Source organism: Vulpes vulpes, chromosome 12, assembly GCF_048418805.1.
Source record: "Vulpes vulpes isolate BD-2025 chromosome 12, VulVul3, whole genome shotgun sequence".
Taxonomy (NCBI): domain Eukaryota; kingdom Metazoa; phylum Chordata; class Mammalia; order Carnivora; family Canidae; genus Vulpes; species Vulpes vulpes.
Genome location: NC_132791.1, coordinates 156,293,265 through 156,315,193, shown reverse-complemented (window position 1 = coordinate 156,315,193; position 21,929 = coordinate 156,293,265). Strand labels below are relative to the sequence as shown.

Sequence of the window (21,929 nt, the reverse complement as noted above, 5' to 3'; positions counted from 1 at the left end):
GCATCGTGTACACACGGATGACACTCCAGTTGGCATCTTCAGCCCATACCTGTGTCCTGAATTTCAGGCAATATCTCCTAGATGTCTCGTGGACATCTCAAATGTGACATGTTTTCTTTCACTTGGCAATACTGGTACTTGAGTTAGAAACCTGGCGGTCAGCCTAGGCTCCTCATCGCCCCCACCCCCAAACTCAACGAAGTCCCAATGGTTCGTTTCTCACATAGATTTAGAATCTCTTCTCTCTTCTCCATCTCTAGTACACTTCAGGACTTTATCCTCTCTTATCCAGATGACCACATGGCCTCCTCAATGGTTCCTCTGCCTCTAGTCTCAGCCTCTTCAGACTGACTTCCCTATGCTAGAAACAAAGTGACATATCAAAAGCGGGAGGAAATCCCGTGGTGTCATCTCCCCCTTCCCACTCTGAGCAATTTCATGAGTTGCTTCCTTTCTCTAGAATGCTGCTGTCTATCTAATTCTCTCTGCTGCCCCTACCATAATTCCTTGTATACTGTTTTGTACATACCCACAGGTTCTGTGGCTATGCTTTTGATTCTATCCCCACTCGATTGTAACCTCCTTCAGAAATCCTGCCAGAATTCAGAAATCCTGTATTACTCATCTGGATATCTTCTGTCCTTAGATTAGTGCTTGTCCCATAGTAGTACCCAATACATGAGTGGAATTAATGGATGTCCAGGTATCTGTGCCCTTCCTGCCTCCACCCTTGTTCCCCTTATAGTCTGTTATCCACAGGTAGCTGGAATGAACCTTTTAAAATGTAAAACAAATTCTATCTTTTCTCTGCTCAAAACCTAGTGGCTTCCACCTCAGAGTAGAATCCTAAGCCCTTACCATGTCCTATAAGGCCCAATGTGATCTGGCTCCTGGCTGCCTCTTTGACCTCATTTCCTAATATTGTCTCCCTTTCTCACACCTTTATGGTCCCACTGACTCCCTTACTGTTCCAAACACACACACCAGATGTGTTCTTGCCTCATGGCCTTTGCACTTAACTCTTCCTCTGATCGCAATGCTCTTTCCATAAATATCTGCATGTTCCTGTCATCACTCAATTCAGATCTCTGCTTGCCTTATCAGATAGGCCTTCACTGACTACCCTAAATAAAATAGCCCTCTCTCACTCATTTTTTAATACGCTACCCCAATTTGTTTTTCTTCAGAGTATTTATCCCCCACTTGACACAGTTTATTATTTCTTTATTGCCTATTACCTCCACCTCCTTTAAGAATTTCAGCTTCTTGATAGCAGACCCTTTGCTTTACTCCTGCTGTGCCTCCAGCACCTAGAATAGCCTGTCACAAGCTAGGTCTTCATAACTATTTATTGAACAGTTGAATGACTAGCTGTAGGCATACAGAGAAGTCATCTAATCCAACCAGGGAATGCTTCCTGGAAGAGATGATACCTGGGTGCAGTCTGAAAGGGCAGAAGTAGGTACTTGGGTGGTTGAGGTATATGCCCAGCAGCGAAAGCAGAACTGTGATACCTGGGAGGTAATTGGTATGGCTAGAGTAGAAGACACATGCAGGAGAGTACCTGGAGATGAGGCCAGAGAGAAAGGCAAGGACCAAGACAAATTTGAAGGGTCTCGAGCACAAAGTGAAGGATTCTGGACTGATTGCAGGAACTGATTAGTTTCTCATTACTGGGCTGTGTGGAAGAGAAGCTGGAGCAGGGAGAGGGACAGGAAGGAGGAAGCTTCATTTATAAACATCCAAAGAGTTCTGCTAACTGAGGAACCCAGAGTAAGTTGAAAACAAATTGCTGTCTGGCTGAAAGCCTTCAGTGGTGATAGTTAGAAAGTGAAATGATTGCAGAGATGTGCTTTGGAGATTTGGAAAGCAGGCTGTGTTATTTGTGGCTGTTTTCTCCTTGATGCATGTGCAGAATTTCCATGAACGTTAATGGAGCTATTCTGAGTGCTTGCCAAAGGGAAGGAGGCTCTCAGACACCGACATAAGTTTGCCCACCCACTAGGAAGCACCTCTGAGCTCCAACCTGTTCTCAATGAAAGGGGTCAGCTCCCGAAATGGGTTAAGAGAGGTTCCTAGGACCTTGAGTTACCTGTGAGTCTAGGCATGAATATGTCTTCTAAGTGTGTTCTGTTACTAGAGGAAATTGGGAAATTAAGCACTGTTAGAGTCTGCTCCAGTAGCCTATTGGTCCTTTTCTTGTGGTTAAATTGGAAGTCCTGGGCCCTTGGGTAGGGACTAGAGCTTTTCATTCATTCAGTGAGCACACGTTGCCCAGAACTGCACTGGCCCTGGGGAAACTGTAATATATGAGATAGAATTTCTACCTTTGGGGAACTCTTAGTCTGGTGGGGAGACAGACACATAGGTAAATAATTATAGTATAAGATATGAAGTATTGACTATAGATATTTATTTAAAATGTTGAAAAAGTGTGAAAAGGGATGATCAGCACCATTCTAGGGGAAGGAAAGGTTTCATAGAGAGATAATAGTTGAACCAAATCTCAAAAGATAGGTAGTAGTTCTTAGCAGAGGGAGCAGTGTGTGTGTGCAAAAGCACAAGTGTAAAGTGCATGGCTTATTTCAGTAGAGGCAAAATTATATGTGTAGTGAAAGCATAAAGTTCTTAGAAATGGTGAAGAGAAATGGAGGGGGGAGTAGCCAGGGGAGGCTTGTGCAGGAAGGAGTTGGACGTTGGCCTTCAGATAATGGGAGGCATGAGAAGTTTTTGAGAATGTGAGGGGCCTATATAAAGTATGTGTTTTATGAAGATGAAAATGTTCCAATGTAAGCATATTTAAGAAAATTTTTTTAAAAATTTTAAACCCAAAAACTTAACATAAAGGAAAGACACACTTGAAATTCAGTAAATGCGAGATCTTTTTTTTTTTTTTTGACAAATGAAGTTTCGAGTTGACCAAACAGATATCATTAGAGAGTCCCAGGTTTGAAGAATGGCAGGAAGCTCAGATAATGCATTTACTTTGTTCAGTGGTAAAGGAACAGGCAGCTGGCCTTTTTTCATTTATAGAATATCAGGTTCTTAAACTTGTGCTTGTCAACCTTGGTTTTCTTTTGCTGCAGCCTCAGGCCTCAGAGCCTCACTCTGAGATTTGTAATGTGTTTTGGATGCGTTTATCACAGCCAGATGGGGCGGGGGCTCAGCTTGTTACTGCCCATTATTGCTATCAAAGGGAGTCCATCCAGAAAACAAGGCTTTGGGAGCTTCGATTAGGTCAGTGACACTGCCTTCGTTTCAAAAGAGAGATGGTTTGATTGGATGACATTGTATTTTCTTTTAAATCAACCAAAATGATAAGATTACTGTCTGGGATAGGCTTACCCATAAGCTAAGGAGCTTAGTTTCAAGATCCAGGAAGCCGAGGATGTCCAATCAAATGCTGCTTGTTCATCTTGTTAAAATAATTTATTCACTGCATATTTGGTGAGCTCTTACAAGCCAGGTCCAGGGGTCCCTGGGATAAATGAGACATAGTCTCTGGCCCCAAGAAGCTCACAGTCTAATGAAAGAAACAGACAAATGATTATGAATTATGGGAATTCAAAGAAAAGGAAATAAGCCGATAAACATATTAGAAGATGCTCAACCTTACTAATAAACAGGGAATGGGAAAGATTAATGCCAACCTTGAAGACCTAAAGGATTTGGGGACAGTGATCTCATTATCTCTGTTCCATTCACCGGCCCCTGCACAAATCAAATGGATCCTGGAAGGTGACCATGGACTACAGCAAAATCAACCAAGTGGTAGTTCTACTTGGCAGCTGCTGTGCCAGACGTAGCATCTTTCCTAGAGCACATTGAACTTGTCCTCAGGTACATGGTTATGTAGCTACTGACCTGGTGAATGTTTTTCATGTCCTTCCCTATCAGAAAGAAAGAGTTCACATTCACTTGGACAGTCTTGCCCCCGGGCTGTTAACCTTCCTGCTCTCTCACAACCTAGTCTGAGAAGAGACCTATCCTGCCTAGATAACCTTGCAGAACATCACATTGGGCCAGATGAGCAATGAACAACATGTATATTAGAAGCCTTAGTGAGACAACATACATTGCAGAGAGCAGAAGAAAACATTAAGAAGATTCAGAGGCCTGATATCTCAGTGATATTTGTAGGGACCAGTAGTCTGGAATGTGCCGGGGACATGTCCTCCAAAGGAAAAGACAATGACTGCTTCTCCCACTCCCCCATTAAGAGAAAAAAAACAAACACAGTGGCAGAGAGGGGGCCCCTTTGGGCTTTGGAGGCAGCATATTTCACACCTGGGAATACTGCTCCATCCCATATTCTGGATAACACAGAAGGCTGCCAGTTCTGGATGGCCCAGAGAGGGAAGGGGCTCAGCAGCAGATCCCGGCTATGGCACAAGTAGCCTTATCACCTGAAAGAACCCAGGGTACTTGAGGTATCTGTAGTGGAAAAAGATACCCACAGAGTTTATGATGAGGCCTAGTAGGAGACAATGTAGACCCCTGGGGTTTTGGAACAGGGCCATGTCTCTGTAACCAAGTAAAATACAGTTTTCAAAACATAACTTCTGATTTGCTGAGTGTTCTGGTAGAGACAGATCATCTGACTGTAGATCATCGAGTTGACCATGCAGCTAAAGCTGCTCCTCATAAGCTGGATTCTGTGAAACCCACCAAATCATAAGGTCACGCAAGGTCAGCAGCAATTCATTATGATAGACATGGTACAACTGGGATTGGGCACAGCAGGGCCAAAGGGCAAAAGACAGTTGCAGGAGCAGGTGGCCCAGACATTTATGTCCTCCTCCATCTTTGCACCAGTGCCTCTCCCTCAGATCACCTATGGCTGCCTGAGGAGCTCCTTAGATCCAGCTGGAGGAGAAAAAAAAAAGCCAAGCTTTGTTCATGGGTGGGTCAGCTCAGTTTGTGTGAGCAAGCCAAAAATAGACTGTTGCTACACTGCAGGCCCCACTGCAGTGTCCTTGAAAGATGGTAGAGGAGGAAATCCTTCCAGTGGACAAGCTCTGGATACTACACGCCGTCATCTACCTTTTCTGGAATGAAAGGGGGCCCATGGTTAGATGATACATGGATCTGATGGGCAGTGGTGAATGGCTTGGCTGGTTAGGGGTCTGAAAGGATGAAACTAGAAAATCGGGGACAGATCTGGGGTACAGGCTCATGGATGGACTATGAGAGTGGACACCGAGTGTGAAGTTCTATGTATTCCATGCTAACACCCACCAGAGAGTGTACACCATGGAAGAAGCACTGAACAGTACAAGCAGCCATGCTGTGTGAACCACATGATTTGGCAGGACCTGTGGTTTTTGACTGTGCAGCCAAAGCTGCTCATCGTAAGCTGGATTGTATCAGATCCACCAAATCATAAGGTCACACAATCCCTAATGAACTTGCTGTATGCTGATCTCCCATCTCACAGTCTACTTTCCAGGGAACTGGACCTGCAACATAGCTCTTCTAATTGTTGATAACTCTTAGATCAGATGTCAGCAAACTTTTCTAAAAAGGGACAGTTAGTAAATATTTTAGGCTTTGCAGGCCATATGGTCTCTCACAACTATTCAACCCTGGTGCTGTAGTGCAAAAGCAGCCACAGATGATATGTAAATGAGTGAGTGTGGCTGTGTGCCAGTAAAACTTCACAAGAGTACGTGGTAGATGGCATTTGGTCCATGGCCTTGGTTTGCCAACCCCTACTCTAGAAAAATTTCCAAGAGTGCATGAAGTAGCCATTACAAAAATTTAATTGCAACATGGTCTGTAATAAAATTTTAGAAGTAATCTCAATTTACATTAGAGAAAGAATGGTTAAATAAGTTGTGGTACTTTCACAACTTGGAATACTAAGCAGCAGATAAAAAGAATGAATTTAGATCCACGTAACATCACTTGTCCAGTAGAAATATAACACAAGCCAGCCACATGTGTAGTTTTACACTTCCCAGGAGCCACATTAAAAACCGTCAAGAGAAAGAGATGAAATTAATGATATGTTAGAGCTCTATACACTGAAGATATTATCACTTTAACATGTAATTAGCATAAAAATTACTGAGATATTTTACATTCTTTTTTTTGCAATCTGATGTGTATTTCACACTAAAGAGCACATCGCAGTTTGGGCTAACTACGCTTTCAAATGTTCAATGGCTGCATGTGGCAGTGGCCACTGTATTGGACAGCATAGATCTGTACTGAAAATCTGCTGATGTGGAGAGGCCATTGACGCATTTGGTCCAGTGAAAAAAGGAAGTCACAGGGCAGTAAGTACAGTGTGGACCACTTAGGTAAGGGGGAAAAAACACAGGAACATATTGAAGAAGAAGGTATGTATGCATGTGTACCTGATGTAGAGAGAGGCTTTGGGTGGCATGGTGGAGGAGGGACACACACTCTGCTTACCTGAATTTTTTAAAATAAATTTTTTATTTGGGGATAGTTTCAGACTTGCAGAAAAGTTACAAAGACAATATGGAGAGCTCCTATCTGCCCCTCACCCAGTTTCCCCCGTTGTTAACGTTGTACTGTAGTGTGGCATGTGTGTCAAAATGAAAACGCCACCTTGCTACGTTACTGTTAACTCCAGACTTCGTTCAACCTTCATCAGCCTTTTCCACTAATGCCCTTTTTCTGTTCTAGAATTCAGTCGGTGATTGAACTGCATTTAGTCATGCCTCCCTAGACTTCTCTGCTCTCTGCCCAATTCCCCGGTCTTTCCTTGTTTCCTGTGACCTTGACAGTCTTGAGCAGGGCTGGCCAGGTATTTTGTAGAATGCTCCTAAGTTCAGGTTTGTCTGAAGAAGTCCTCTTGACTGAGCTAGGGTCATGGGTTTTGAGGAAGAATATCCCAGAGTTGAGCTCCCCTTCCTGTCACAGCACACCTACAGGATACCCAGGTAAGTTATCACTGGGAATGTTAACCTCCATGGCTTGGGTAGGGTAGTGCTTCTCCACTGTAATGTTACTCTTTTTTGCTTTCCATACTCTATTCTTTGGGGGAAGTCACCAGACCCTACTCAAAGGTGGTAGTAATCAAACTCCACCTCCTGGGTAGAGTATCTACATAAATTTTTTGGAATTCTTCCCTAAGGAAGATTTGTCCATTCTTTATCTGTCTCTCTCTCTCTCTCTTTCTTGCTCTACCTACCTACCTACCTACCTACCTATCAGTATGGACTCACATGTATTTATTTTATACTTTGGGTTGTAATCCAATCAGATTTTTTTCACAGTGAATATAAATTCATGTACTGTAATGTTTTTAATGCAGAAAACATACAAACAATCATGCTGTATGAGACACAAATTCTGTGATTGGCAAGACTTTTCCCTCCACAGCTCTTCACGACTGCCTTTGAGTAGGATAATCATTGGCTCATTGCTATTCAACTAGCAACTTTAGACAAGCTATTTCAACCCTCCAGGACTCCATCCCCACATCCGAATAACAAAGTGTATCATAAAATGGTCTCAAGGTGCAGAAGGGGATGATGTTTGTATGTACAGGTATTTTGTTTCCTATTAATAGACCTGACGTCCTTAATGGCAAGGGTTATCTTCTCTTATTTCTCTTATTTATGTTGGAAAATGAGCCCAGAGTTAATAGCCCTTGAGAACATCACGTAAACATAATCAATATTTATATCCCCTATCACAACCCCAAATAGTTCTCCTGTCCTACTTTTTCACCTCTCTGAGTGGGATATGGTTTTCTTCTTCTCCCTCAGCTTTTTCTCCAGTGGCTGATATCTACCCCAAGGCCTGTCATCCAGAGCCTCATCCTACGGACGTCTGCTGACCTCTCCGGCCTCATGCTTGTGCCTCTATCTCTACTATGGCCACACAGGTGCCTTATTACCCCTGTGAACAAAAATGCTTGCTGAATATCTCCCTCCTCTCTGCCAGGCCCTGAGATGAGACAGAACCAACAGGGGCTCTGTGTCCTGGCTCATCATCCAGTGAGGGGATCAAGTCCTCAATCCATAGCAATCTATCATAGGAATGGGTGAGGGACTGTGGGAGCATCATGGGGCAAGGGCTTGATTGTGCCTGCGGAGAGGCCCAATCTGGAGAGAATCAGAAAGGCTTTGCAAAAAAAATGCTGCCTCTGGAGCTGGGCTTTGATGGATATATAGATAGGAGTTTAGCAGGGAGTGGATGGGACAAGTGCAGTTCCAGGTACAAGGAAAGGTATATGCATGCCAGAGAAATATCAAAGAACAGGGAACAGTAACATGTGTGATGTGCCTGGAGCCAAAGGGCAGAAAGAGAAAGAATAGCCAGAAGTGAGAGTGGGGAATGAGTCAGGGGACAGTCTGAAGTGAAGGCCTGAATGAAATTTTTATGATTTCGAGATGAGGAAATACTTAAGTAAAAGTAGAGGTACAGTATGAAGGGCTCACCACACAGGTAGCTGTTAATCAGCAAATCTGGAGCACGTATGGCACATCAGGCACTATTTTTTTTTTTTTAAGATTTATTTATTTATTTATGATAGGCATAGAGAGAAAGAGAGGCAGAGATTCAGGAGGAGGGAGAAGCAGACTCCATGCCGGGAGCCTGACGCGGGACTCAATCCCGGGACTCCAGGATCGTGCCCTGGGCCAAAGGCAGGCGCCAAACCGCTGAGCCACCCAGGGATCCCCACATCAGGCACTATTAATTTACTCCTCCACCTTATGTGAGCTTTAGGGCTGAGACGGTGTCTGATTAGTTGCTGTGTTTCTGGCACAGGGTCTAGCACAGGGCGGGAGCTTGGTACACACACGCTGAATGAGGGTATTAGAACACCAGGTGAGGTCCTGCCTGGGATCTCACCATGCAGGAGATGGGCCAAGCCTGCCGTCAACCGTGACTTTCTCATGGTTCTGTAGATTGTGCTGCATCAGTATACTCTATCTGTGCAAGAGTCCCATCCTCTCCTGCCTGATGCAGTGAGTAGAGCTCCCCGAGGAAGCACTAAGGATTGGATTGCTTCAGAGCCAGAAAACGCATGGCCCATGGGAGGTTCACTTCAGAGTAAACAGCCCACGTGGCCTTGGGGACATGATAGGAGGACAACCCACAAGGGAAAATGCACCCAGGGTTAGCATGGGGCCTCCGAGCCAGTACTTGAGCTGATCAAACATCAGGAGTTTTCAAAGTTATTATTTTGGAGGGGCTGTGTGGTGGAGAATCAAATCATCACAGCCCCAGCCATGACAGAGTGCACTCCTGCTACAGGCAGGAGGCTGTGCTGGGCACTCTGGCTCCGTCTCTTTTTCTCACTGCTCCAAAATGTGACCTCTGAATAGAAGACCTTTATTTTTCTCCACATCCCAAAGCCAGAGCCTCTGACCTTGTCTCCTTGGGGACACTCTTACCTCTCCTATAGTCGGTTCTCCACCCAGCAGCCAGAGTGAGCATCTGGAACAGACTTGTAGGTCATGTCACTCCTCTGTCCAAAGCCCTTGGTGGCTCTCATCACACATCCCCTACAGTGGCCTATGAGGTCCCCAGTGTCCTGATCTCTGGCACCATCTCCAACCCCTGGCTCCCTCTGCTCTGGCCTTCTGTCAAATTTCTAAACTATGGCCCTCTGTTGGGGTGTTTGCATACACTGTTGCCTCTGCCTGCATACTGGGACCACCCTGGGGTGACTCCTTGTCATGCAAGTCTCACCTCCTCTGAGAGGTCTTCCCTGGCCACCCTCTCTAATTAGGCTGTAACCCCCGAGCCATTCTCTGACACATGGGGGCTTTTTTTTTCCCCATAGGATTTAACCCCATCTCCACTGACTGACTGACTTACTATACTCATTTATTGTTTATTTTCTCTGGTATACCCCCACCAGAGCACACACTTCCTAGGAGCAGTGACCCTGTGTGTCCCTCCTCTGGGTCTCCAGTGCCTGGCTCAGGGCTCAGCCCCCAGCAGGACTCCGTACATATGTACTGAGTGAGGGGCTCCCCCTCCGCAACTTCAAGCTGGCCCCCAAGTGCCCGCACAGCCAAGCAGCCTTGTCTGCGCGACACAGGAAAGCCTAATCCAGCATGTGTAGACCGACAGATGGTATGGAACTCAGAGCTGAGCGGTTGTTATTAGTCTGAGTTGCTTTTGCTTGGAATAGGATTAGCATAAATACCATCCCAGGCAAGTGGATAAGGTAAAGCTCTGTTAGTTACATTCAGATTTTGTTTCCCTGTTGCAATCCAGAACCATCCTTTTGCTGGGTTAGTTCAATTCATGGCTAATGGTGTTGTCCAGAAAGGCCAGATGGAGTGGGAGTGGGAGGGTCACACACACATAATACTTCCTGGTCCCCATCTTGCTCTTCCCTTCCAGACCCTGCTCCACACTGGCCTCTAGAGTGACCCTCTAGCCACTCGAATCCAACCTTAGCACAGCTGGCAGGAAGCCTGGTACTGGTCCGCATTGGCCTGATGAAGCCCAAATGCCTTATAATGATGAAGATGAAAATGTGATCATGGACGCTGCTCTGTAACTCTCAAAGTCTCCCAGCTGCCCTGTAAAGCCCAGGCATATCATTGTCATTCATCAAGTGACAATTTGATGGCTCAGAGAGGTTCAGTGATTTGCCCAAGGTTGCTCAGCCAGCAAGCCACAAAGATAGGTACGAAGCCCAGGGCCGTGGACTGGTTGTTTGACAGGCATCCAAAGTGCTTCCTGAGCTGGCCAGCCTTCCAGCGAAGCTGTGGTGCTCCTCCAGCTGCTCATGTGTCAGCCTCACCTGACTCAGCAAGAAGCCAAGTCAAAGGCAGGAGTCTGTTGGCCCCATGAAACTCCTATTTTCTGGCTAAGAAGCATCACTTGCTTTAGCCTCTTCCTCTTTAGCTCCATTAAGGAGCATTTGGGGTTTTTTTTTGGGGGGGGAGTCATTTTCCGCAAAGAAACAGAGTTCTTAAAAACTGATTTATAATAATATGTATAATAACAACATCAGCTAACATTTGCAGAGTATTATGTCAAGACTGTGCTAAGTGCTTTACGTGCATTATTTTGAACACCCTTCCCCACCATTACTGAAAAAACAAGAGATTACAGGGGCACCTGGGGGCGCTCAGTGGTTGCACATCTGCCTTTGGCTCAGGTCATGATCCCGGGGTCCTGGGAGCAAGTTCTGCTTCCAGCTCCCTGCTTTGTGGGGAGTCTGCTTCTCCCTCACCCTCTCCCTCTGCTGCTCCCCCTGTTTGTGCTCACATGCATTCTCTCTCTCTCTCTCTTTTTTTTTTTTTTTTTTAATTTTTTTTTTTTTTATTTATTTATGATAGTCAAAGAGAGAGAGAGGCAGAGACACAGGCAGAGGGAGAAGCAGGCTCCATGCACCGGGAGCCCGACGTGGGATTCGATCCCGGGTCTCCAGGATCGCGCCCTGGGCCAAAGGCAGGCGCCAAACCGCTGCGCCACCCAGGGATCCCTCTCTCTCTCTCTCTATCAAATAAATAAAATCTTTATAAAAAGAAAAAGGAAAAAGAAAAACAAGAGATTACAAAATGGCGGACAGTGTCGAGCGAGACTCCTGCCTCTCCATTCCCTCCCACAGTGTGACCTGTCCCTCAGGGATCCTGCAGAGACCGAGAACTGTCATGAGCTCGTTAATCCTGCCCAGCACTTTGAGGTAGGTATGATCATCCTTGTATTACACGTCAGGAGATTGAAGTCCAGACACAGGAGACCCCTTACTCAAGGTCACTGGCTTTGAGTGGCAGAGCTGGGATTTTCCCACATACGGGCGACCTGGGAGCCCAGTGCATTCTGGCCCGAGACCACCCTGCCTTTCCCAAGGAGGAGAAAACTGGAAGTTGAGCGGAGAAGTGACGCCTGATAGGCCTTTGCCTGCACATACTGGTCTTGCAATGAAGAATTCAAAGTTGGGCCTCCTTAAAGTGACAAATGATGCCCTATCACAGGCCTTTGAGGTTATTGACCGATGGCTCAGACCTCAAGTACTCCAGTCCTGAAGACTTGTAGTCAACAGCTCTCGCTGTCTTAACTTCTGGACCTTTGCACCCTTTGGTCTGACCTTGGGAGGCTTCGGCTCTGACAAGCTACTCAGTACTAATCACGTTTTGTGAGATCCAGAAGAGAGAACACAACCATGCAGGGGCGCCTGGTGGCTCAGTTGGTTATGCACCTGACTCTCGATTTTGGCTGAGGTCGTGATTCCCAGGGTCGCAAGATCGGCCCTGCATCCCGGCTCCACACTTAGTGGGGAATCTGCTTGGGATTCTCTCTCTCTCCCCCTCTGCCCCTTCCCCCTGCCCCCGCTCCTGTTCTCTTTATCTCTCTCTCTAATAACTAGCTACATCTCTCTTTTTTGTTGTTTTTTTTTAAGAAGGAAAAGAGAACACAGCCGTGCAGCTACAAACCTAGGCCATGCCTCAACTCCCCTCTGGCCTGCTCGGTGGGAGTGGGTGACGCTGCCTCTCCGTGCCTCAGTATCTTCACTTGTAAGGCCAAAATAATTACATCTCACCTCAAAGTTTGAGGATCCTCAAGTGAGGTAACAGAGGCCAAATGGCAAGTAGCAGTGCCACAAATGGCGTTAGTTTTAATCACAGTGAAAGAGTAAATCCGATAGGCTGTGTGTAAAAAGCAGCTGCTAAATTCACAACTACTGTCCCTTCACTTCTCGATCCCACCCCCCAACCTACATCTGTGAAATCTTTTAGTCTACAAAATCCTTTCCGTCTGTTGCCTCATTAATCCTCATCCAAGCCCTGCGGGGCAGAGTGTGGGATTATCACCCCCAGGTTACAGATGAGAAAACTGGGATTGCAGTAGGGGGAAGTGCCTTTCCAAAGGTCTCAGAGCTGGTGGGAGGTGGTGCGGTCATCATACCTGGCCTGTCTCTGCCCTGCCCTCGCCCATGTGACCAAGCCTGTGCTAATTAGCCTGGCACATGAGGCTCATGGGGATCTGGCCCCCACCTGCCTCCTCAGATTCATCTCTCTCCTTGCCCCTTTATGCTCTGGCCTTCCCAAGTGTCTCATCACCCCTCAGACAGGCAGTGACCTCTCTCAGCCCTTGTCCTTTGTTTCCCTCTGCCAGGCCGCCTGGTGGACGCCTGCCCATCCTTCGTCAATTCCTTCCCGCAGGCCCTGTGACAGATGCCGACACAATGAATTTTCATTGTTCTTGTCACTACTGTATTGATCATTTTGCAGAGTGGATCGGGGCCCAGACTCTGGAGCCAAGCTACCTGGGTTTAAATCCTGGCCCAGCCACATACCAGCTGAGTGCTCATGGACAAGTTACTTAACATCTCTGTGTCATGGAGATACGCCTTCTAGGATTGTGAGAGGTACATAGTACGTGCAGAACGGTGGGCTCAGGGTCTGGCGCAGACTGAGCATTAACAATCATTAGCTATCACCGTTATCATTAGTTACCATGATTATTTTCTATTATTCGTATTCACTGATGCCTACCTCTGCCAGGCCTGGTGTTGGGCACACTGAGCTGACTCAGACACAGTGTCTGGGCTTGGGGCCCGAGGGAGGAGAGAGGCATGTAAATACTCCGTGACAATGCATTCATTCTGACCACGTCACTATACTGCTTACACACCCCTGTGCCCATGTTCAGGGGCTCTCAGGAGCTGACACCACTCTGCAAGCACTCCCTCCCTGCGAGGGATGGCCTGGGTCCTCGTACCCCCACCCTGCTAGGTGTCTTATCCATGGGGAATGGCTTTATCGGCTCTCCCTTCTTTCTGTGCTAACCCCAGAGACAAGCTGCTCCTGGAGTGCAAGGAGAGTCAGCTGCAGTACGATTTATCTCCCTGGGTCTCTTCCTCAGCTGAGATTTACAGGCTGTGCCTGTCACAGGGACCCTGCAGGCTCAATTACAGATCTGCTTCTAGGCCAGACTGGGGCAGAAACCTGCCTGCGTTTGCCAAGCGGCCCTGAGGGAGAGCCACAGGCCCTGACAGACGGGGACCTGGGAGAGTGTGGGACCCATTCAGCTGCCTCGCTTGTGACTCGTGAGGAAACTGAGGCCAGAAATGGGAGACACATTCAAAGCTCCCATCAGGGATATTGGGCCCAGTGTGAAGTCTAATGTGGGCCTTGAGTACCATCCAGGGAGCTTATTTTACTGTACCTGAGTGTGTGATTTTATTATTACCCAAATAGCTTTATTTTAATGTAACAAAAACATTCACTACGGAAACATGCTTTGAAAACTTAAGCCTAAAGCAAAACACTGCACTTTCAGAAACAAAGACCATATTCTGTCCACACGAACATATTAGGAATGTATTCCATTGTGCAGCCTAGGCATTGCCCGGCTTCACCAACCTGCGATTACAAAACGGAGTCCCATTTTTCTCCAAAGACAACGGCCCTGAGGTCCCTTCTACATAAGCAGGAAATTATCCTGGTTATTCCTGGGAATCTCCAAGAGTAGCCACAAACCAGTCTGTCAATTGCAATCACCATAAAATATTTGCTGTTCTTCCTCTCCAGCTGTCTCCTTCTTCATCAATATCCTCAAGTAATGAGGCCCTTAGCAGGAGTCCCATTGCTGCCACTGCAAATAGTGCCTGTCGTGGGGACCGTGTCAGGCCTTAAAAGTGCCTCAGACTGCATTTTCTCAGGGCCTGACCAGCCAGTGGGGCTGGGCCTCCTGGGAGGGCACCCAGGTCCCTTGATGCCCTGTCCTACTGAAAGCTTACAAGCTGACAGTCCTTGGTCAGGCCTCTGAACCCAAATCATCTCAACAGTTATCTAGAGGTGATAAGAATGTTCTCATGAGGATCACATGAGGTCAAATGTGCCTGACACCTGTTATATATAGTAGGTGCTCAATAAGTGGAAGTTACCATTTTAAAAAAAAAGATTTTATTTATTTATTCATGGGGGCAGGGCAGAGATACAGGCAGAAGGAGAAGCAGGCTTCTTGAGGGGAACCTGCTGTGGAACTCAGTCCCAGGACCCCAGGATCACGCCCTGAGCCAAAGGCAGATGTTCAACTGCTGAGCCACCCAGGTGTCCCTGGAAGTTACCATTATTAGTAATATTATTATTATACTGTCTGAGACTGGGTTTCCCCCAGGAACAGACTCTGAAACAAGGATTTGAAACAAATAGTTTATTTGAGAGGTAATCAGGGGAAGCCTCTATAGAGGTGTTGTTAGAAAGTAAGATAGAAGGGAAAGGGGAGATCCCTGGATGGCTCAGCGGTTTAGTGCCTGCCTTCGGCCCAGGGTGTGATCCCAGAGTCCTGGGATTGAGTCCCACATCGGGCTCCCTACATGGAGACTGCTTCTCCCTCTGCTTGTGTCTCTGCCTCTGTGTGTGTGTGTGTGTGTGTGTGTCGTGAATAAATAAATAAATAAAGTCTTAAAAAAGGTGGGGGGGGAGAGAAGCAAGGCATGTATTAGCAAGCAGGTTTCTGCTATAAACTCTCCAGTGCTCAGTTCCACTGAGGAATTCTGAGTGATAGTGTAGAATGTGCCTCAAAGTTGTTTGAATCAAGGGGCGAGGGAGCTGGGGTATGTATCCACCCCTTCCATCACTGGCTGAGATCTGCTCAGGGGAAGTAGGTGTTGAGTCTGTGGCAACTTTCCTGCACTCACACAGGCCAGGAAGAGTAGGCTCTGAGCCCAGAGAAAGTCCTCAGGGAGAGTCACTTGGAAGCTATTGGGTCAGCATGCTCAGAAATGGTGACACGAGGAACACAGGTACGATACTCGGAGCAACTGCTACAAATCCCGTGAGGTGTCACTTCATCTTGAAAGAAAGATGCTAAAAGCATCTCTTTCTCCTTCAGGCTGGCAGAACCCAGGAGAAGGGCAGAAGCTATGTGGGTTCTCATTCCAGCTCTGTCACCTTCAAATAGACTGTGACCTTTGTCTGTGCCATCTCTGGTCCTCAGTTTCTTCTCCTATCAGGTAGGGAGTTCAAAGCAGATGGACCTTGAGGTCCCAACCAGCTCTCCAAAGTTCCAGAATTCATCCAGCTTTTTCATTTGCACCTCACAGCACCCCTTGGCAGGAGGCAAGCAGGGCTGGTACCAGTCTCCCTGTCAAGAGCCAAGGGAATTCAGACTCAGACTCAGGAAGTGGCTAGGCCAGCAGTTCTCAGAGTGCATTCCTTCCACCTGCCACATTAGCGTCACCTGCACACTTAGAAATGCAAATTCTCTGGCCCCAAGCTAGACCTACTAAATCAGAAATTCCGGGGGTAGGGCTAGCAATCTGTGCCACTTCCCGCTGATTCTATTGCTGTGTGTGCTCGTGTTTGAGGCGAGGCCGAACAGGGAGTTCAAGGCAAAAGTGGGACTAGAGTCTGAGTTCCTGCCTCCCAGGCTGCACATCTGTTTTTGGCACAGAGCCATGTGCTTAGTAGACCTTCAATAAATAGCAAGGAGATTGTTAAGCCCCACACCCATTTCTGGTCGCTGCATCTCCAGGGTACCCTCTGTGCTGTGCTTCTTCTGCTATTAATCTCTCTGTGGCAGTTTGGAGCCCTAAAATGTCAGGCCACCGGTGGCTCGGTGGTTTAGCGCCACCTTCAGCCCAGGGCATGATCCTGGAGACCTGGGATCGAGTCCTACGTCAGGCTCCCTGCATGGGGCCTGTTTGTCCCTCTGCCTGTGTCTCTGCCTCTCTCTCTGTGTCTCTCATGAATAAATAAATAAAATCTTTAAAAAAATTTTTTTTAAAAAGTCAGGGCATGAGGCAGTCAAGTGAACCCATGATAGTTAAGAAATAATCCTAGAGGAGAGGAGCCCCTGGCCTGAGGTCACCCTGTAAGGAAGTGAGCCAGCCAGACCCAAAACCCTGGTGTCCCTCCTCTTACCTCACAGCTCCCCCAGCACTGATGAGTGCCACCTCTGGGCTAGCAGTGAGGTGGGGATGGGGGTCTTCTGAGCCATCTGGACATAAGGCTGGAATTCCTTCTGACACTAGGTCTCTAGTGTCCTTCAGCTTCCCCTAGATGCTTCTCCTCTCCCATCTACTTGTGCCCGGGCTTATGACAAAGTTCATCTTTGGAGACAGAAAAGAAAACTCTTTTGGAGTCTTGGAAACTATGGCATAGCAGCCATAAAATTTCTCGTTATGCCTTCCCCACCTAACTACTTCCTAAGACACCTAGAAATTTTCCCCAAAGTGGGGTGCTTCGGTGTCTCAGTTGGTTAAGTGTCTGCCTTCATCTCAGATTATGATCCTGGGATCCTAGGATGGAGCCCTGTGCCGGGCTCCCCACTCAGTAAGGAGTCTGCTTTTCCTTCTCCCTCTACCCTTCCACCCCCACCCCATTGCTTGTGCTCTCTCTTTCTCTCTTTCTCAAATAAATAAATAAAAATTTTTAAAAAGAAAGAAGGAAAGAAGACAGTTTCCCCGAGGTAAGGAACCCTTCCCTCTGCAGAGCCAAAAGGCCTTGGTCACAGCATCAAGTGGGGGCTGGTCCTAGGGAGGGTCGTCTAGGGTGGCAGCTAGTGAAGGAGGCAGCTGAGTCACTGCAGACCCCTAGAGAGCAGTCATTCAAATACCTGAGAGGGGGGGTACTCGGTCAAGGTTGTGCAGTCAGAGCCTGGCTTCCTGACCGGCCTAGGCCTACCAGATGAGGCCTCTCAGCTCACCATCTCCACCACATGCACCTCTCCTACAAGGGGTCTCGGGCTCACCCTGACGTGACATCACTCTGCAAATCTGACTTGACACCCCTGGCTTCCACTTTCACATGTCACTTGCCTGGACCACCGGCACTCTCTCCATTTGCACATATAAATTGGGGCTGCCAGTACTTACCCAGACTGATGGATGGCTACCAGAGCTGCTGGCCACTTCATCCTTGAAACTCATCCCTCTCAAAAAAAAAAAAAAAAAAAAAAAAGGAAACTCATCCCTCTCAGTTTGTCCACCATCATATTTTTCTGGTTTCTCCTCATGGGTCTTAGGCATTTGTGGACTCCTTCATTCATCCCACCAAGATGTAAGTGGCTGTTTTTATGTGTCGGTCAGTATGGTTGGGTCTGGCAATTGGTGGGGAGCAGGATGGCCAGGACCTGCCTTTTGGAGCACACAGTGTAAGAGGACCCTCTGGGTCCTGTTGGGAGCCCCTCCCATCTCTTTCCTCCCCGCTCTCTCCTGATCATCTCAGCTACATGCCCATGACCATCAAGCCCCATTCTCTGCCCAGAACTTCCTTCCAAGCTCTAGACCCACATCTCTTATACACTGTGGAGGACATTTCCCTCCAGATGGTCCACAAACAACTCAAATTTGCTTCATGATCATCTTCTCCAACCTGTCCTCCCCTACGGCTTGTCTCATAAAACTGGAGAGACACTCTCCGCTCTTCCTTCCAGCACTTCACAATCATCTACCCCCCTAAAGAACATACTCTGTCCTTGCCACGGCCTAGGCTTGCATCACTAACCCGGCCCTAGCCTTGTTCCCTCTAAACTGCATGGACATGGCTAGAGGGATCTTGTAACTCCAATCAGCCCAGTATCTGTCAATGGATAAATGAATAAACAATGTGTGGTATATCCACACAGTGGAATATTATTCATCCATAAAAAGCAATGAAGTGCTGATACATATGATACAGCACTAGTGAACTTCGAAAGCATGAAGCCAGGAAAAGGAAGCCAGATACAAAAGGTAACATAATGCATGGTTCCATTTATGTGAAACGTCCAGAATAGACAAATCTATAAAGACAGAATTGATGGTTTCCAGGAGCTATGGGGAGGGATACAGGAGAGAAACTACTTACCAGGGAAGGGGTTTTACTTTGAGTAATAAACATGTTTTGTCACTACATAAAGGTGATGGTCATCCAACACTGTCAATGTACTAAATGCCACTGAATTGTTCACTTTAAAATGGTTGATTTTAGGGACACCTGTGTGGCTCAGTGGTTGAGCATCTGCCTTTGGCCCAGGTCATGATCCCAGGATCCTGGGATCGAGTTCCGGATTGGACTCCCTGTGGGGAGCCTGCTTCTCCCTCTGTCTCTGCCTCTCTCTGTGCATCTCTCACGAATAAATAAATAAAATCTTCAAAAATAAAATAAAATGGTTAATTTTATTAATGTCATTTCAATTAGTTATGCTTTTTTAAATACCACCTCATATCCATTAGGATAGCTCCTACCAAAAACAAACAAAAAAACAAGCAAAAGAAAGGAAGCATTGGCAAGAATGTAGAGAGATCGGAACTCTTGTGCACTGCCAGTGGGAATATGAGCTGGTGCAGCCTCCACGGAAAACAGGATGGCAGTTCCTCAAAAAATTAAAAATAGAAATACCATATGATCCAGCAATTCCACTTTTGGGTATCTACCCAAAAGAATTGAAAGCAAAGTCTCAAAGAGACACTTGCACAACCATGTTCATAGCAGCGTTACTCACAATAACTAAAATGTAGAAGGAACCCAGGTGTCCATCGACTGATGAATGGATAGATGATATGTGGTGTAAATACATGCAGTGGAATGTTATTCAGCCTTAAAAGAGAAAGAAATCCTGCCATATACTACAGCGTGGGTGAAGCTTGAGGACAAGATGCTAAGTGAAATTGGCCAGGCTCAAAATGACCAATGGTGTCTGATCCTGCTTGTATGAGGTACTTGGAGCGGTCAGGTTCACAGAGACAGACTTGTAATGGGGGTTGCCAGGGGCTGCGGGGAGGAGTTAGTGTTTCACGGGTACAGAGTTGCAGTTTTCCAGGATGAAAAGAGCTCTGGGGATGGGTGGTTCTAATGGTGCACAACAGTGTGAGTGTATTTAATACCTCTGAACTGGACATTAACAAATGTTTTCAGAGTAAATTTTATTCTAGTGTATTTTATTTTCTTAAATTATTTATTTATTTATTTATTTATTTATTTATTTATTTATTTATTTATTTAGAAAGAGAGAGAGCATGAGCGGAGAGAGGGGTAGAGGGCAGAGGGAGAGAGAGAATCCCAAGCCAACTCCATGCACAGCATGGAGCCCAACATGGGGCTTGATCTCACAACCCTGAGGTCATGACCTGAGCGCAAATCAAGAGTCAGATGCTTAAGTAGTATCTTTTCAGTTCCCTGTCATGGCTCTGCTCTTAGAATGGAGCTCCAGCTCCCCAGTTTGGCACCCAAAGCCCCCTGGGACCTGGCCCCTGAAAGTCTCAGACCTTATGCCTTGATGCTCCCCACACACAGTCTTTACTCCACAGTCTCAACTACTAACAGCTTGTCACACATGCCCACCACCTTCTCCAATGCTGTGGGCCTTTGCACATGCCCTTTGCACATGCTATTCCTTCTGCCTGGGACACTTTTCCCCACTTCCTCTCCAGGCACACGCTTCATCCTTTAAAACTATTCTTGGAGATTATTTTCTCTAGGAAGCCTCTTTTTGCCTCCCTGCTCCCAGGTCAGGGGCCTTTGGGCTCCCCTCTGTTATGGCACCAATGTCACAGTGCTATATGTCTGCCTGTCCCACTAGGCGGTGTCCTGCACAAAACCACTGACGAGGCTTTATTCACATCCATGCATGAGTCAGCAGAGAAGAAAGGAAGCGTGCTAGTGTGGAGATTACCGAACTCTTAGTCTAGGTGTGTAAGACAAGCACAAAGGAAGTAGAGATGAGGGGCAGTAGTACATAGAGGAGGAGGCAGTTCTGTTCATGCCACTGAGCCCCAGAAGCTTCTTGGAGGTGGGCCATTTTAGAGGGCGACATCTCTACAGTCAGAGATGGTGGTCATCGGGAAAGCATGGAAAAAACACAGAGGTAGGGAGTTGCTTGGCGTGGAGAAGGAGCAGAAAACAACTAGTCAGCTTCAAGCAAAACTCCTTCCAAACCTTTCAAAGCCACAGAAGCCTTCTTAGAAACAAGTCACAGGGAACCCCAATCCATAAAACATATACAAGTGGAACAGCGCTGCTCAAACTAGACGTGAGGAATCGGAAAGCTCTCTTCTGTCCCCACCATCACACACACAGCGTCGCAACCACTATGAACACACCATCCCAACTGTACACATACCATCCCCACCACACACGCCATCCCAACCATACACACGGCTCCCAACCACCACACACTGTCACAACCACCATACACACACCGACCACCACCACATGGTATGTGTATACCATCACAACTGTCACACACACACACACACACACACAAATACCACCACATTCACACCATTCACACATACACACCATTACACATGTACCATTATCATTCTCACCAGAACACAGAAAATCAGCTGCACCGTGAGTACAGGTAGAGAACGGTTAGAAGTGTAACTCCATGAACAATAGGAATTAGTCATATGGTGCCTTATGAGCTCAGTTGAGGAGCTCCAACTTCATCCTGAGGGCCACGGGGAGCCATGGAGGAGCCTGAGCAGGAGAACCAGCTGCAGTGTAGAGATGGTATAGAAGGACAGCTGAGTTGGCCATGGCTAGCCTACCCAGACAAAGGCCCTGAAGGATGCAAATGGGACCCTCACTATTCCTCTAGTGCAGGGTAGGTAAGAGGGTGTCCCTAGGCTGACATGGCAAGTATTCTCAGGCTTGAGGACATGGACCCAGGTCCAAGCCAGCATTCTCACTCCTCCTTAAGCTGGGACCAGACTCCATGTTCTGGCCATTGTCTAGATGAACCCAGGGTAATTGCTGGGAGCTGGGGGGTGTGGTGGGGGCAGGGGAGGCTGGTGTTGGCAGCGTAGTGGCAATGGGGATGAAGAGAGGAAAGAGCAGATTGGAGAGACGGGATACACAGAACTGAAAGGACTGGCGTGGAAGGTGAAGGAGACAGATCAAAGAAGACCCCAGATGTCTGGCTAGGTGACCAGTGGGTGGGAATGCCAGTCATTGAGATAGGGACCCAGGAGAAGGAAGAGGCTCAGGTGACATAATGATTCCATTTGAGGCCTATGGGGTGGCTCTGCCTGTGGGACAGCC

The 21,929-nt window shown here is 47.1% G+C and overlaps 1 long non-coding RNA gene across 1 annotated transcript; it reads left to right on the top strand.

Moving 5' to 3' along the window:
• Window positions 1–594: 594 nt before the first annotated feature.
• On the top strand, window positions 595–12,330 carry LOC140594757 (uncharacterized). The gene is made up of 2 exons (XR_011995998.1): window positions 595–7,864; window positions 11,479–12,330. It is a non-coding gene; the product is annotated as an uncharacterized lncRNA (long non-coding RNA).
• Window positions 12,331–21,929: the final 9,599 nt, after the last annotated feature.